The following is a 16,957-nucleotide window of genomic DNA, read 5'->3' as shown; positions in this document are numbered from 1 at the left end:
TCAGATTGCCTCTCACTTGCTGTGAGAATTTTAAAGAAATCTTGTAGCATATCAACATTTTTGAGAGCTTTGAATATTTTGGCGCGTGAAAATAAAGCAACACACTTGTCACATTTATACACAATATTTTTGTTGTTTTTGAGCAAATTAATTGCATTACCCATAATATTAGAGCAATTCACATGAACTTTGTTAGAACAAATGCCACATATTATAGTCATTTGGTAAACATTGATTATTGCATTTAAAGCAGTTATCCATTTTTCTCCCCAAAAAGGCGAATGAATTTAGCAAACTGATATGGTGGTATGGTGGTATATATGGATATAGTATATATATATATTTTCGCAATTTTAGCCCCATTTTAACAGCTAGAAGCTTCAAATTTCACCGAACGCTTACGTATATGGCATATATTGATGTCTGAAAAAATCATTGAGATCGGTGGTATACATAGTATATATCTCATACAACCGATTGTTCAGATAAGAAACTTTGCGCAATTTCTGCCCCGTTTTAACAGCTAGAAGCTTCAAATTTCACCGAACGCTTACGTATATGGCATATATTGATGTCTGAAAAAATCATTGAGATCGGTGGTATACATAGTATATATCTCATACAATCGATTGTTCAGATAAGAAACTTTGCGCAATTTCTGCCCCGTTTTAACAGCTAGAAGCTTCAAATTTCACCAAATGCTTACGTATATAGCATATATTGTTGTCTGAAAAAATCATAGAGATCGGTGATATATATATTATATTCTTCATTTTTGCCCCTTTTTTACGGATAGAAGCTTCAAAATTCATCAAATTTCATCAAATAGTTACGTTTACTTCATATGTTTTTGAAATACGTGATTCGTAGTCATAGTTTTTACATGCAGACCACAAAATACGTGAAGCTTTGCATCCTCACACAAAGTACCTACCTATTTTTATACTCAGTTGAGCAGAGCTCACAGAGTATATTAAGTTTGATTGGATAACGGTTGGTTGTACATATATAAAGGAATCGAGATAGATATAGACTTCCATATATCAAAATAATCAGGACCGAAAAAAAATTTGATTGAGCCATGTCCGTCCGTCCGTCCGTCCGTCCGTCCGTCCGTTAACACGATAACTTGAGTAAATTTTGAGGTATCTTGATGAAATTTGGTATGCAGGTTCCTGAGTACACATCTCAGATCGCTATTTAAAATGAACGATATCGGACTATAACCACGCCCACTTTTTCGATATCGAAAATTTCAAAAAACCGAAAAAGTGCGATAATTCATTACAAAAGACAGCTAAAGCGACGAAACTTGGTAGATGAGTTGAACTTATGACGCAGAATAGAAAATTAGTAAAATTTTGGACAATGGGCGTGGCACCGCCCACTTTTAAAAGAAGGTAATTTAAAAGTTTTGCAAGCTGTAATTTGGCAGTCGTTGAAGATATCTTGATGAAATTTGGCAGGAACGTTACTTCTATTACTATATGTACGCCTAATAAAAATTAGCAAAATCGGAGAAGGACCACGCCCACTTTTAAAAAAAAAATTTTTTTAAAGTAAAATTTTAACAAAAAATTTAATATCTTTACAGTATATAAGTAAATTATGTCAACATTCAACTGTAGTAATGATATGGTGCAACAAAATACAAAAATAAAAGAAAATTTCAAAATGGGCGTGGCTCCGCCCTTTTTCATTTAATTTGTCTAGGATACTTTTAACGCCATGAGTCGAACAAAAATTAACCAATCCTTTTGAAATTTGGTAGGGGCATAGATTTTATTACATTAACTGTTTTCTGTGAAAATGGGCGAAATCGGTTGATGCCACGCCCAGTTTTTATACACAGGCGTCCGTCTGTCCTTCCGCATGGCCGTTAACACGATAACTTGGGCAAAAATCGACATATCTTTAATGAACTTAGTTCACGTGCTTACTTGAACTCACCTTATCTTGGTATGAAAAATGAACGAAATCCGACTATGACCACGGCCACTTTTTCGATATCGAAAATTACGAAAAATGAAAAAATCCCATAATTCTATACCAAATACGAAAAAAAGCATGAAACATGGTAAAGTAATTGGATTGTTTTATTGACGCGAAATATAACTTTAGAAAAAACTTTATAAAATGGTTGTGACACCTACCATATTAAGTAGAAGAAAATGAAAAAGTTCTACAGGGCGAAATAAAAAACCCTTAAAATCTTGGCAGGTATTACATATATAAATAAATTAGCTGTATCCAACAGATGATGTTCTGGGTCACCCTGGTCCACATTTTGGTCTATATCTGGAAAACGCCTTCACACCACTCCCTTTTAAAACTCTCATTAATACGTTTAATTTGATACCCATATCGTACAAACTCATTATAGAGTCACCCCTGGTCCACCTTTATGGCGATATCTCGAAAAGGCGTCCACCTATAGAACTAAGCCCCACGCCCTTTTAAAATACTTATTAACACCTTTCATTTGATACCCATACCGTAAAAACATATTCTAAAGTCACCCCTGGTCCACCTTTATGGCGATATATCGAAAAGGCTAACACCTATAGAACAAAGGCCCACTCCCTTTTAAAATACTCATTAACACCTTTCTTTTGATACCCATATTGTACAAACAAATTCTAGGGTCACCCCTGCTCCACCTTTATGGCGATATCTCGAAACGGCGTCCACATATGGAACTAAGGATTACTCTCTTTTAAAATACTCATAAACACCTTTCTTTTGATACCCATATTGTGCAAACAAATTCTAGGGTTACCACTGGTCCACCTTTATGGCGATATATCGAAACCGCGTTCACCTATGGAACTAAGGATTACTCCCTTTTAAAATACTCATTAGCACCTTTCATTTGATACCCATATCGTGCAAACGCATTCTATAGTCACCCCTGGTCCACCTTTATGGCGATATCTCGAAAAGGCGACCACCTATACAACAACCACCACTCCCTTTTAAAACCCTTATTAATACCTTTAATTTGATACCCATATCGTACAAACATATTCTAGAGTCACCCCTGGTCCACCTTTAGGGCGATATTTCGAAACGGCGTCCACCTATAGAACTAAGGCCCACTCCCTTTTAAAATACTCATTAACGCCTTTCGTTTGATGCCCATATTGTACAAACAAATTCTAGGGTCACCCCTGGTCACCTTATGGTGATATCTCGAAACGGCGTGCACCTATGGAACTAAGGATTACTCCCTTTTAAAATGCTCATTAACACCTTTTTTTTGATACCCATATTGTACAAACAAATTCTAGGGTCACCCCTGGTCCACCTTTGTGGCGATATCTCGAAATGGCGTCCACCTATGGAACTAAGGATTACTCCCTTTTAAAATACTCATTAACACCTTTCATTTGAAACCCATATCGTACAAACGCATTCTAGAGTCAACCCTTATCCACCTTTATGGCTATATCCCTAAATGGCATCCACCTATAGAACTATGGCCCACTCCCTCATAAAATACTCTTTAACGCCTTTCATTTGATACACAGTCCAGGGTTTCCCTCGGTTCATTTACCTACATGGTTATTTTCCCTTATGTTGTCACCATAGCTCTCAACTGAGTATGTAATGTTCGGTTACACCCGAACTTAACCTTCCTTACTTGTTTATTTTATATTTATCTTAAAAATCGTTTAGATATGTTCAAATTTCACCAAATGTTTACGTGTATAGCGTATATTGTTGTCTGAAAAAATCATAGAGATCGGTTGTATATATAGTATATATCTCATACAACCGATTGTTCAGATAAGAAACTTTTCGCAATTTCTACCCCATTTTAACAGCTATAAGCTTCAAATTTCACTGATTTCTTACGTATATAGTATATATTGTTGTGTCAAAAAATCATAGAGATCGGTGATATATATAATATATATATCATGGTATATATAGTATATATATATTTTTTTTGCGATTTCGGCCCCATTTTAACAGCTAGAAGCTTCAAATTTCACCAAATGCTTACGTGGATAGCATATATTGATGTCTGGAAAAATCATTGAGATCGGTGGTATACATAGTATATATCTCATACAACCGATTGTTCAGATAAGAAACTTTGCGCAATTTCTTCCCCGTTTTAACAGCTAGAAGCTTCAAATTTCACCAAATGCTTACGTATATAGCATATATTGTTGTCTGAAAAAATCATAGAGATCGGTGGTACATATATTATATACCCCATATAAACTGTATATATCCCCCTTTTTTACGGCTAGAAGCTTCAAAATTCATAACATTTCATCAAATAGTTACGTTTACGTCATATATTGTTGAAATACGTGATTCGTAATCATAGTTTTTACACGCAGACCACAAAAAACCTGAAACTTTGCATCCTAACACAAAGTACCTACCTATTTTTATACCTTTCATGAAAATGAAATGGTATATTAATTTCGTCACGAAACCGAATATTGTAAGTCCTTAAAGGAAAATAGATAGACCCACCATTAAGTATACCGAAATAATCAGGTTGAAGAGCTGAATTGATTTAGCCATGTCCGTCTGTCCGTCTGTCTGTTTGTATACAAACTAGTCCCTCAATTTTTGAGATATCTTGATAAAATTTTGTGGGCGGGTGTATTTGGGTGTCCGATTAGACATTTGTCGGAACCGACCGGATCGGACCACTATAGCATATATCCTCCATACAACCGATTTTTCAGAAAAAGAGGATTTTTGCAATATCTTACCCAATTTAACAGATTGAAGCTTCAAACTTCACCATATACTTTCGTATATTGCACATATTGTTGCCTGAAAAAATTTATGAGATCGGTCATATATATAGTATATATCCCCCACAACCGATTGTTCAGATAAGGAACTTTTCGTAATTACTGCCCTATTTTAAGAGCTAGAGGCCTCAAATTTCAACGAATGCTTACGTATATAACATATATTGTTGTCTGAAAAAATCATAAAGATCGGTGGTATATATAGTATATATATGGTGGTATATATAGTATATATATATATATTTTCGCAAATTTTAGCCACATTTTAACAGCTAGAAGCTTAAAATTTCACCGAATACTTACGTATATAGCATATATTGTTGTCTGAAAAAATCATAGAGATCGGTTGTATATATAGTATATATCTCATACAACCGATTGTTCAGATAAGAAACTTTTCGCAATTTCTACCCCATTTTAATAGCTATAAGCTTCAAATTTCACCGATTGCTTACATATATAGCATATATTGTTGTCTGAAAAAATCATAAAGATCGGTTGTATATATAGCATATATCTCATACAACCGATTGTTCAGATAAGAAACTTTTCGCAATCTCTACCCCATTTTAACAGCTATAAGCTTCAAATTGGCGGCCACCGTGGTGTGATGGTAACGTGCTCCGCCTATCACACCGTATGCCCTGGGTTCAACTCCCGGGCAAAGCAACATCAAAATTTTAGAAATAAGATTTTTCAATTAGAAGAAAATTTTTCTAAGCGGGGTCGCCCCTCGGCAGTGTCTGGCAAGCGCTCCGATTGTATTTCTGCCATGAAAAGCTCTTAGTGAAAACTCATCTGCCTTGCAGATGCCGTTCGGAGTCGGCATAAAACATGTAGGTCCCGTCCGGCCAATTTGTAGGGAAAAATCAAGAGGAGCACGACGAAAATTGGAAGAGAAGCTCGGCCTTAGATCTCTTCGGAGGTTATCGCGCCTTACATTTATTTTTTTTTTTTTAAGCTTCAAATTTCACCGATTGCTTACGTATATGGCATATATTGTTGTATGAAAAAATCATAGAGATCGGTTGTATATATAGTATATATCTCATACAACCGATTGTTCAGATAAGAAACTTTTCGCAATTTTTACCCCATTTTAACAGCTAAAAACTTCAAATTTCACCGATTGCTTACGTATATAGCATATATTGTTGTCTGAAAAAATTATAGGGATCGGTTGTATATATAGTATATATCTCATACAACCGATTGTTCAGATAAGAAACTTTTCGCAATTTCTACCCCATTTTAACAGCTATAAGCTTCAAATTTCACCGATTGCTTACGTATATAGTATGTATTGTTGTGCCAAAAAATCATAGAGGTCGGTGATATATATAATATATATATGATGGTATATATAGTATATATATATAGTATATATATATTTTTTTTTGCGATTTCGGCCCCATTTTAACAGCTAGAAGCTTCAAATTTCACCAAATGCTTACGTGTATAGCATATATTGATGTCTGAAAAAATCATTGAGATCGGTGGTATACATAGTATATATCTCATACAACCGATTGTTCAGATAAGAAACTTTGCGCAATTTCTGCCCCGTTTTAACAGCTAGAAGCTTCAAATTTCACAAAATGCTTACGTATATAGCATATATTGTTGTCTGAAATAATCATAGAGATCGGTGGTATATATATTATATACTTCATATAAACTGTCAGTGTTGCCCCTTTTTTACGGCTAGAAGCTTCAAAATTCATCAAATTTCATCAAATAGTTACGTTTACGTCATATATTTTTGAAATACGTGATTCGTAGTCATAGTTTTTACATGCAGACCACAAAAAACGTGAAGCTTTGCATCCTCACACAAAGAACCTACCTATTTTTTATTTTATATTTATCTTAAAAATCGTTTAGGTATTTAGATCTGTTCACTAGATATTTCTTATCTTATACATCCGATTATTCAGAGATTACGAACGGGATAAGATTATTGTTCAGCCCCATTCATGAAAGGTATGAAGTCTTCGACACAGCCGAAGACAGTCACGTTCTTACTTGTTTATTTTATATTTATCTTAAAAATTGTTTAGGTATGTAATCTGTTCACTAGATATTTCTTATCTTATACATCCGATTATTCGGAGATTACGAACTGGATAAGATTATTGTTCAGCCCCATTCATGAAAGGTATGAAGTCTTCGGTATAGCCGAAGACAGTCCCGTCCTTACTTGTTTTTAATTTGAATTTGTCCAACTTCTTCTGATCGTGCGGGAATTGAAATACTATTGATTGTTGTTTGTTAGTCATCTGGATTATTATGTTTTCTGGGTAGTCATATGGTCTCAATATTAGAGTGTCTCCTTCTATTTGGTAATCCAAAATGCAATTATATTTTTTAATGAAATCTAATCCTAATATTCCATTGCATGGGATTGGGAAATTGGCTTCTACGAAATTGTGAATTGTGAAATTTGTGTCTAATTAGTAGGTAATCATCTTTTAAGTCCGCTTTAACCGTGCCAATAGTGCTTGTTATCCCTTGACCAATTCCTCTTACATCTGTTTTTTGAGAATTATTTATCGTGACATTACTGTCAATTTGACCCTTTTTTATTATTGAAATATCCGCTCCCGTATCGATTAGGAGGGTTGATATTGGATCAATCAGAGTTGTTCTGGAAGATATGTAGCTATTAACGTGTAAATATATAATTTTTTATTTATTGAGGTGGAGTTTGTTGGTTTTCCTGTTGTATAACATTTCGGAAATTTCTGGTGTTATTGCGGGTATTTCCTCGCGATCCGAAATTTCGAACAGATCTTTGGTTATTTTGTCTGTTATTATTATTATTGTTATAGGTATTGAAAGAACGTATATAATTTCCTCTATAATTGTTGTTTTGGTAACTCCTGCGGAAGTTACCTCGGAACTGATTTTGTTGGCGAATATGTATTTGTATTTCCAGTTTTGATATGGCTTCGTTCATTGTTGTGAACGTTCCAGCTTGCATAATTGTTTTTACTTTATCGCTGGAGCAGTTTTTACACATAGCTTTCACAGCTGATTGTGTGGCATACTTGGTTGCTAAGTCTGGTGTTAGTCCGTCAGATATGTAAGCGCCTTCCAACGATTTTGTGAGCCTTTCAATTTCAGCAGTGTATTGGTTTGCCGTTTTACTGCGTTGTTGGATGTTCAGGAGCTTTGCTGTCAAAACTTCAACTGATTCACCTTTAATTGCTGTTTTTAATTTTTTTTATCGCTTCAAATGAGCTTTCAGTGCTTAACAGGTTTCTGGCTGTTCCTTTCAGCTTGGTTTTTATCATCGAAACCGCTACAGCTTCATGGGTATCCTTAATTTGTTCTAGGATATCCAAAACATCCAAGAAGCTATTCTAGTTCTCAGCTTTACCATCGAATTCTGGCAGAACTGACGAAGCAATCTTTAAACATTCGACTATTGGTTGTGGCATTTTGTCGCTTTCTGTTTGCGAATCTTTATCAAGAATTTAAATTTTTAGGACTTCCCCTAAATTGGGTTGATTCTCTGGCAATAGGACAGCAAAATTTATTTCTTTTTCCTTTTCAAATTATGTTGGGACCAATGCTTCAACGTTGTGTCTACTCAGTCTGGATACCAATTTATCCCTGACAGTGTAAAAAATTTGTTGTGCTTCTAGCTGCTGTTTAGCTGTTAAATTTCTATATACTCTTTGTATGATTTTTCCTATATTGTTCAACTACTGTAATATTGTCGTGAGGTGTTTCAACACAGTAAATCTTAGTATGGTTGTATTTTTGTTAATACACTTATACGCTTTTTCCGCCAAGGTCTTCTCTTCCACAAGCGTGTTCAGAATGGTTTCCCATTTGTCCCTTAGAATTAGACTTTGTATATACCATCTGCCCGGCTCATGTATTTTTTTTTTAATTTATTATGAGCTGGGTATAATTTAAGAAACAAATTGAGTCAAGTGCAAAGTGTTAATATTATCAACAATATTTTGATAAATTCTAATGCCTCACTATGGTCAACGACCTGAATGGAATTAATTACATTTGCATTGGGATCTTCTACTTTGGATTATTTACCTCCCATTTCAAAATAATAATCGCAAAAATTTTCTTTTATTATTTATTTATTTATTTATTTATGCTTTATACTGATATGGGTCGATTCGTCCCATAAATTTAACTTCGTACCTCCACATTTCTTCACCTGTGGTTAGTATTGGTACTAGTACATTTTGTAAGGTGGGTTCCCTAGGCATGTCTATCAGTTTCCACCATTTCTTAAGCGAAACTAATGACTTCTCTGCTTCTTGGAATTTCCTTAATGATATAATGCCTTTCTTAAAACTCCTACTCTCGCATTCTAAATTATCAACAGCGCGGTTGATAGCCTCGTAATCAAGGTCATTAAGCAATGCACTCTCCATAAAAAAAACTTACTATATATGCCTTTAATTTTTCTTATTTCGGTTTTCAAACCAATTTTTTTCTCCGTGTTTGAAGTTAAATTAATTTTCTGATACAAAATTGCTACTGTTTTTCTAAGGTTGAATCTTTTACCTCCTCTCTTTCTTTTGATTTTGGTTGGTTTTGAAATCTTTGGTTCCTCTATTTTTTGTTGCTGATTTCTACGCCTGTATTCTTCTATGGTAATTGCCTCAGGGCCCTGTTTAATTATTTCTACTGTTTGTTGTACAGGTATAAAGGAATCGAGATAGATATAGACTTCCATACATCAAAATCATCATGATCGAAAAAAAATTTATTGAGCCATGTCCGTCCGTCCATTAACACGATAACTTGAGTAAATTTTGAGGTATCTTAATGAAATTTGGTATGTAGGTTCCTGAGCACTTATCTCAGATCGCTATTTAAACTGAACAATATCGGACTATAAATACGCCCACTTTTTCGATATTGAAAATTTCGAAAAACCGAAAAAGTGCGATAATTCATTACCAAAGACGAATAAAGCGATGGAACTTGGTAGGTAAGTTGAACTTATGGCGCAGAATAGAAAATTAGTAAAATTTTGGACAATGGGCGTTACACCGCCGACTTTTAAAAGAAGGTAATTTAAAATTTTGCAAGCTGTAATTTGGCAGTCGTTGAAGGTATCATGATGAAATCTGACAGGAACGTTACTCCTATTACTATATGCATGCTTAATAAAAATTTGCAAAATCGGATAACGACCACGCCCACTTTTAAAAAAATTTTTTTTTAAAGTCAAATATTTACAAAAAATTTAATATCTTTACAGTATATGAGTAAATTATGTCAAAATTCAACTCCAGTAATGATATGGTGTAACAAAATGCAAAAATAAAAGAAAATTTCAAAATGGGCATGGCTCCGCCCTTTTTCATTTAATTTGTCTAGGATACTTTTAATGCCACAAGTCGAACAAAAATTTACCAATCCTTGTGAAATTTTGTAGGGGCTTAGATTCTGGGACGATAACTTATTTCTGTGAAAAAAGGGCGAAATCGGTTGAAGCCACGCCCAGATTTTATACACAGTCTACCGTCTGTCCTTCCGCTAGGCTCTTAACACGATAACTTGAGCAAAAATCGATATATCTTTATTAAACTCAGTTCACGTACTTATCTGAACTCACTTTGTATTGGTATAAAAAATCGCCGAAATCGGACTATGACCACGCCCACTTTTTCGATTTCGAAAATTAAGAAAAACGAAAAAAATGCCATAATTCTATACCAAATACGAAAAAAGGGATGAAACATGGTATTTGGATTAGTTTATTGACGCAAAATATAACTTAAAAAAAAAAACTTTGTCAAATGGGTGTGACACCTACCAAATTAAGTAGAATGAAATGAAAAAGTTCTGCAGGGCGAAATAAAAAACCCTTGAAATCTTGGCAGGAATACTGTTCGTGGTATTATATATATAAATAAATTAGCGGTATCCAACAGATGATGTTCTGGGTCACCCTGGTCCACATTTTGGTCGATATCTGGAAAATGCCTTCACATATACAACTACCACCACGCCCTTTTAAAATACTCATTAACACCTTTCATTTGATACCCATTTCATACAAACATATTCTAGAGTCACCCCTGGTCCATCTTTATGGCTATATCTCGAAAAGGCGTCCACCTATAGAACTAAGCCCCACGCCCTTTTGAAATACTCATTAACACCTTTCGTTTGATAGCCATATTGTACAAACGCATTCTAGAGTCACCCCTGGTCCACCTTTATGGCGATATCTCGAAAAGGCGACCACCTATACAACTACCACCACTCCCTTTTAAAACCTTCATTAAGCCCTTTCATTTGATACCCATATCGTACAAACAAATTCTAGGGTCACCCCTGGTCCACCTTTATGGCGATGTCTCGAAACGGCGTCCACTTATGAAACTAAGGATCACTCCCTTTTAAAATACTCATTAAAACCTTTCATTTTATTCCCATATCGTACAAACAAATTCTAGAGTCAACCCTGGTCCACCTTTATGGCGATATCCCTAAATGGTGTCCACCTATAGAACTATGGCCCACTCCCTCTTAAAATACTCTTTAATACTGTCACGGATATTAGCATCACTAAATTATCCCATCACTAAGGCGATGCTAAGGCCATGCCAAGCAGTATTTACGTTAATAATTAAATCAAGTATACACATATATAAGGCAGCCCAGAGAGATGTCACACACAGATGCATTTACTTATATGCGTATGTGCGCAAACTACAAACATTCACATCAATAATTCAATCTTTATGTATCTACATAAACGAATAAATAATTGCGTCTACACATATGTACGTATACGAGCAGCGGAGCGGCAATGCACAAACACGTGCATATATCTTATCTGAGTTGTCACAAGAGAGAGCAATAATTTGTGCACGTAGTTGTGGCTGGCGATTTTGTAGCCGAAACAACTAGTAAGTTCTGGAAATCGAAGAGCCTAGAAGTATGCAGCGTAAACTATAAAAGCGGGGCAAGCGAGTAAGAAGTAATTCAGTTTCATTTGAGTTATCAATCAGTTTGGTTATTAAGCCAGCGAGTAGCAAAGTATAAGTGTTATTGTGAAGTACTTAATAAAGTCCATTTTTCCATCATTCAATATTGGAGTTATTTATTCAACAGTTTAGTGATTCGAACTTAGCAGAGGATTGCAAATAAGAGGATTTGCAGCAACTTCGTCACAATTGGTGTCAGAAGAGGAATTGTTGAATAAATTCCAAAGGACAACAAGGACATGGCAAAGTTCAGTGAATTGAAGATCCAGCAACTAAAGAAGGAGTTGGAGACCCGTGGATTGAATACAAGCGGTGTTAAATTTGAACTTCAGGCACGGCTACGAGAGGCAATGGAAGCAGAAGGAATTGATGTGGAAGAGCATGTCTTTCATCTTGATGGCGAGGAGACAACAAAAATTGAAGAGAAAAACGGAACATCGCAAACGGTTACCAGCACAGACTTGAACGTGATATTGGCTGCAATATCTGCACAAACGTCGACAGTAACATCGAAAATTGAAGCACAAGAAACGCGAATGTCAGAAATGTCGACACAGATTACATCCAAGGTGGAAACGCAATTTGAAGAACAGAAGACATATATGGCATCCCAACTGGAATCGCAGGAGACACGCATAACATCAAAGATGGAAGAACAGAAGACATATATGGCATCCCAACTGGAATCGCAGGAGACACGCATAACATCAAAGATGGAAGAACAAGAAGAGCGCTTATCATTACAGGTGGCACAAATGTCTTCACAGTTAGAAGAACAGGAAGCAAGGGTAACATCAAAGCTGGAAGCGCAGGATGCAAAAATCGCTCAATTTCAGGCAGAAGTCGATGATTTGAAGGGTCGTATGGAGCAGTTACAATTAAATCGTCCAGCAGTTTCAGCGAGTAATCCAAAGGTAAAAACACCATCCTTTGACGGTTCTGTTCCTTTCCAGGTCTTTAAGCTACACTTTGAGAAGACCGCAGCAGTGAACAACTGGAATGTGGAAGATAAAGTTGCCGCGCTCTTCGTAGCATTGAAAGGACCAGCTGCCGAAATCTTACAGACTATTCCAGAGTACGAAAGGAACAGTTAAGACGCATTGATGGCTGCTGTAGAACGGCGATACGGAAGCGAACACAGGAAACAGATATTTCAAATAGAATTGCAAAACCGCTACCAAAAAGCTAACGAGACTTTGCAGGAGTTTGCTTCTGACATTGAAAGATTGGCTCATCTTGCAAATGCGGATGCACCCGTGGAATACACGGAAAGAGTGAAGATTCAGAGCTTTATAAATGGCATACGGGACGTCGATACGAAGCGAGCCACATACGCGAACCCAAAGCAAACATTTTCTGAAACGGTATCCCATGCATTGACTCAGGAAACGGCGTCATTATTGAGTAAACCAGCATAAAAAGCTCATCGTGTGGAAGTAGAAAGGCCAGAGTGGGTAGATACAATTTTGGAAGCTCTGAAGGGATCACAACAGAAAAACGCCGGAGTTATGAAATGTTTCAAGTGCGGTAACCCAGGTCACATTGCACGTCATTGCAGTAGCAATTCCAATAGTTCCAACAATGTGGGTGGCTGTAAACGCAGAGCTGAAGGAGACGAGCAAATCTCCAAATCCACTCAATCGTTAAACTAAAGCGAGTCAGCAGCAAGGGGCGACAGCTGAATCCCTCAATTGAATGCCCCATAATCTCTATCTCACAAATTGGAAGAAGGTCGAGCAATCTTACTGTCGGAGGACATGCGGATGGAAAGGAACGTTTACTGACTGTAGATACGGGTGCATCTCATTCCATCATTCGAGCGGATTTAGTCAACAAGAAGATAAGACCATTGCATGGAGCAATATTGCGTACAGCCACTGGAGAAGACACCCAGGTAATTGGAGAAGTAGAATGTGAAGTAGCAGTTGGGAACATCACGGTACTACACAATTTTATAGTGGCAGGTATTGTTGATGAAATCATAATTGGAGTGGACTTCTTAATCAACCAAGGCATCAAAATCGATATGCAAAGCAAGACGATGCGATATAAGAACATGGATGTGCCACTTAATTTCGGCTACGAGAGAGGCTACAGCAGTAAACGAGTGCTGGTGGAAGAGAGTCAGCGAATACCACCAAAATCCGAAGCAGTCATCTGGGCAAAGGTTGATGGAGATTGTGGGACAAACAAATTGTGGGTTGTCGAAGCAGCAAACAAATCAGCACTGAACATACTTGTAGGAAAAACCCTGGCTATGACAAAACAAGATGGACGTGTTCCAGTAAGAGTACTCAATGAGTTCAATTCACCACTCAAACTGACTAAAGGAGCTATTTTGGGAAGATGCCAAGAGGCTGAAGTAGTTATTAACTGTGAACAGCTCCAGGAACACGTTTCAGCTAGTAATACTAATCTTTCAAATGACATCACGGCATGGACGCAGGGGTTAGAGGAAGCATATCAGAGTAAGGCAAAACAACTGCTCCTAAAGTACGCGAACATATTTGACCAGGATGGTTCTAAACCAGGCCGCACCAACGTTGTGAAACATCAAATTGACACTGGAGATGCGAGGCCGATCCGTCAAGCTCCACGTAGTGTTCCACTGGCGAAGCGGCAAGTTGTGAGTCAAATTATACAAGAAATGAGCGACAGCGGCGTCATCGAACCATCAGCTATTCCATGGAGCTCATCGGTAGTACTTGTAAAGAAGAAGGATCGAAAAATGAGGTTTTGCGTGGACTACCGGAAGTTGAATGACGTTACGAAAAAGGATAGCTACCCATTGCCAAGAATTGACGACACTCTGGACTCGCTCTCTGGTACGAAATGTTTTTCCACACTGGACTTGAAAAGCGGCTACTGGCAAGTGGAGGTAAAGGAGGAAGACAAAGAGAAAACAGCCTTCACCGTCGGAGATGGTCTTTGGCAATTTACAGTAATGCCCTTTGGACTATGTAATGCACCAGCTACTTTCGAGAGACTCATGGATCAGGTATTGAAAGGACTACATTGGAAAACATGCTTGGTGTACCTGGACGACATCATCGTATTGGGCAAGAATTTCGATGAACATCTTAAGAACTTGGAGGAAGTTTTCCAAAGAATAGCTGGCGCTGGTCTGAAGTTAAGTCCCAAAAAGTGTGCGCTGTTTAAAAAGGAAGTAAATTATTTGGGTCACAAGGTAACGACAGAGGGCATCTGCACTGCGAACGAAAAGATAGAGGCTGTAAAGGATTGGCCAAGACCCCAGAACCTACATGAATTAAGAAGTTTCCTTGGGCTGTGCACATATTACCGCCGATTTGTACAAAATTTTTCCAGCGTAGCCCATAGCCTCCATGAGCTTACAAGAAAAAATAAAGCTTTTGAATGGAAGAAGGAGCAAGAAGTGGCTTTCCAAACATTGAAGGAACGTTTGTGCACTGCCCCAATGTTAACATATCCGATTCCAGGAGCAACATTTATTCTAGATACATATGCGAGTGGATATGCTATAGGAGGCGTTTTATCACAACTGGTCGATGGACAGGAGACGGCAGTTGCATATTACAGCCGTTCGATTGGAAAACCAGAGAGGAACTACTGCGTTACGCGGAGAGAGCTGTTGGCATTGGTAGAGTGCGTTAAACATTTTCACAAATACCTCTACGGCCAGCGATTCCGTGTCAGGACAGATCACGCAGCTTTAGAATGGCTACTGCAGTTCCGTAATCCGGAAGGACAATTGGCACGGTGGATCGAGCGACTACAAAGCTATGACTTTTCCATTGAGCATCGAAAAGGTAGTACCCATGGAAATGCCGATGCAATGTCACGAAGACCATGTAGTTTGGAATGCAAGCACTGTTCAAAAGCCGAGGCTAAAGAAGACATTATAGATGTCCGGCTAATGACTATAACATGTACAGATGAATGGGACAAGGAACAGCTAAGAAAGTGCCAGCTAGAAGATGCAGATCTGTCACGTGTTATGCAAGGGCTCGAACGAAATAAAAGACCAAACAGAGGAGAGATGTCAGCAGAGAGTCCCATTGCGAAGTCATATTGGGCACAGTGGAACAGTTTGGAATTGATATCCGGTTGCCTTCATCGAGTATGGGAGAGTGAGGATGGTAAATACAAGAATAAACTGATAGTTGTTCCCAGAAAGAGGATTCCTGATGTGCTCAGCGAGCTGCATAATGGTCCAAGCGGAGGTCATCTTGGAATCACGAAGACGCTCGAGAAGATTAAACAGAGATTCTATTGGGTTGGTTGTCGTCAGTCGGTCACTGAGTGGATTGCGAATTGCGAGGTTTGCAGCAGAGCGAAAGGGCCCAGAACACGAAGTCATGGCCAGATGAAGCAATATAACTCAGGTGCGCCATTTGAAAGGATCGCTATGGATGTCGCCGGCCCATTTCCTACTAGCAACGGCGGAAACAAATATGTACTGGTAGTTATGGATTATTTCAGCAAATGGCCAGAGGTATACCCAATCCCAAATCAAGAAGCGGAAACGGTAGCAGAAGTTTTTATAAACAATTGGGTTACAAGTTATGGTGTACCAATGGAGTTACATTCTGACCAAGGCAGGAATTTCGAATCAGCTGTGTTCCAGGAAATGTGTAAGTCATTGGGCATTCGAAAAACACGGACAACTGCATTGCATCCTCAATCCGATGGTATGGTAGAACGATTCAATAGAACATTGGAGGAGCACTTAAGGAAAGTAGTGGACAAGTACCTTAAAGAATGGGATACCCGCATACCATTATTCTTGATGGCTTACCGATCAGCAGTGCATGAGACAACGGGCCAAACCCCTGCAAAAGTAATTTTTGGCAATGACCTTAGACTGCCAGCTGATTTGAAGTTTGGGATAGATGTCAATGCGGAGAGAAATGTCAGGAAATCCACTAGTGATTTGGAAGAAGAGCTAAGAGAAATACATGATCTGATAAGGCAACGAACAAAGATTATGAGTGACAAGATGAAAGCCAGATATGATAAAGCAATTAATTCAGAAGGTTTTCAGGAAGGAGATTTGGTGCTGTTATAAAACCCATAACGTAAAAAAGGTTTGTCCCCGAAATTGCAGTGTAATTGGGAAGGCCCATACAAAGTTGTAAAACGGATCAACGATGTAGTGTACCGCATACAAACCATCGGTAAACCACGAACCAAAATGAAGGTGGTCCATTT

General features: G+C 37.6%; 1 pseudogene; it reads left to right on the top strand.

Annotated features, from left to right (window-relative positions):
• LOC137253940 (prostatic acid phosphatase-like) overlaps positions 1 to 16,957 on the top strand; it is a 437,997-nt pseudogene that overhangs the window by 241,407 nt on the left and 179,633 nt on the right.

Source organism: Eurosta solidaginis, chromosome 5, assembly GCF_040869045.1.
Source record: "Eurosta solidaginis isolate ZX-2024a chromosome 5, ASM4086904v1, whole genome shotgun sequence".
NCBI lineage: Eukaryota > Metazoa > Arthropoda > Insecta > Diptera > Tephritidae > Eurosta > Eurosta solidaginis.
The sequence above is the reverse complement of the archived record's forward strand: the minus strand, read 5'-3'. Positions and strand labels throughout refer to the sequence as shown.